This window comes from Phascolarctos cinereus, unplaced genomic scaffold (genome assembly GCF_003287225.1).
Source record: "Phascolarctos cinereus isolate Bilbo 61053 unplaced genomic scaffold, phaCin_HiC Scaffold_2;HRSCAF=192, whole genome shotgun sequence".
NCBI lineage: Eukaryota > Metazoa > Chordata > Mammalia > Diprotodontia > Phascolarctidae > Phascolarctos > Phascolarctos cinereus.
This window is the reverse complement of record NW_027555625.1, coordinates 206,746,818-206,748,691: the sequence shown is the minus strand read 5'-3', so window position 1 is coordinate 206,748,691 and position 1,874 is coordinate 206,746,818. Positions and strand designations below refer to the sequence as shown.

Sequence of the window (1,874 nt, the reverse complement as noted above, 5' to 3'; positions counted from 1 at the left end):
ATGTGAAGGACACATCATTTGTGTTTTTCCTAGAATTCTGTAGAAGCCAAGAATATCCTACCTAGGAAAGCCAAATCTGTTATCACCAAGGAGCCAGAAGCTGGGAGAAGCTCTAATAAGTAAATGGACATCTGTTTTAAGCCAGTCACTTTAACATAATAGCATATCAAGGACACTAAAATGAAAGGATTTGGCGTCTTGGAAGACAAGGCTACAAGTGTATCTATCAAGTGTAACTACTGGTACAAGTGTACAAGTGTGGTCTATGAATATTGTTATCTACTCATACTCCCTGAAAAAGGCATGTACATTTGAACCTCAAATAGATGATAAAAAGCCATGAATCACAAATAGATGATAAAATAATGAAGTCAACTTCCTCAGAAGAAAGTGATTGATGTACTTATATTCCCTCAACCTGGAAACATAACTGCATTTGAGAAGATTTTGAGGACACTAAATCAGTTATTGATGAAGTAGAGGAAATTAAAATATCTCAGAGACTCAGGCTACAGGGCTTTGACCTAAGCAGAGTTATTGGATGGGGAAGTTTTACTAAATTTCTCTTAGTGACATTAAAAAAGAATAACCATGCCATGAAAATAATGAAAAAGAAATTGGTCCACAATGATGAAGACTTAGATTGTGTACAGATTAGAGACATGTATTTGAATCATGTATTTGATCCAGTAACCTGTTCCTCATTGGCTTATATTCCTGCTTCTAACCAGTCAGTCCATTGTTCCTTGTCATAGGACAAGTGAATGAAGGGGATCTCATGTTCCATAGGCAAAGGCAAAGAAAGCTTCTGGAAGAACATATCAGGTTTTATGATGATGAAATGAGGACTTATCCACTGGGACTTAAAACTAGGTAATATATTCTTTGCTGCCAAAGGTGATATCAAAAGAAGAGATTACAGTATGTTCAGGAAAGGTTTAGACTCTTGTGACACACACTTTCTGTGGCACATCAAATTACATTACATCAGCAATCCTAAAAGGAGAAGAATGCAGCTTTAGTGCATATTTGTGGGCCCTTGGACTTCTGATGCTTGAGATGATGGTAGGAAAAATCTCCATTTGATATAATTACAGACAATCTGGTTATGAACACTAAAGATTTCTCATTCCAAGGTATCCTTGGGAAGTCAATTTGAATCACTAAATTTCTCCCTGTTTAAGTCCTCTTTATGTAAAAGAGATTTTTAAACAAGGATCCCAAAGAGAGGCTTGGTTGTCAACCACAAATGGGATATTTTTAGGCAGCAAGTCTCACATGTTCTTCCATAATCTGCTGGAGAAGAAAGAGGCTTTCTTTTCATTTCACCCACAGATATTGGATAACTATGGTCTGGATAACTTCAGTACACAGCTCACCAGTGGACCTGTGCAACTAGCCTCAGATGTCAGAAATATGATAAAAAGAATAGACCAGCCAGGGTGTGGAGGATTTGAATATATCAATCCCCTGTTGCTTTCTATAAAGAAGTCAGTATGAATAAATGGTAACTGCATTGTAGACAAATAATATGAATGAACTTCAAAATTTATTCTTTTTTTCATTGAAAAATAAGATTTTAACATCATAAATACTTCTCTTACAGAGTTTCTCAATCACATACCTACAGTCTCATGTTAGAGAGTAAATAATAGATTTGTAGACATTTGGAGGAAACATGAGCCTTCCTCAAAATTATGGTTCTAAAAAGTAATAATGAAGGACTAAAACCAAAACCTTGCATACCGGTTTGTTTATATTGCTAAATACATACCTAATGACAATTTTTACTGTTTTAATTTTTAATTTCAAGTTCAGACATTTGAAAATACATATCTCATTAATACATTAATACATAACACATTATACATAAA

General features: G+C 34.7%; 1 pseudogene; it reads left to right on the top strand.

Annotated features, from left to right (window-relative positions):
* The first annotated feature begins 365 nt into the window (after positions 1-365).
* LOC110212673 (protein kinase C zeta type-like) lies at positions 366-1,500 on the top strand (annotated as a pseudogene).
* Positions 1,501-1,874: the final 374 nt, after the last annotated feature.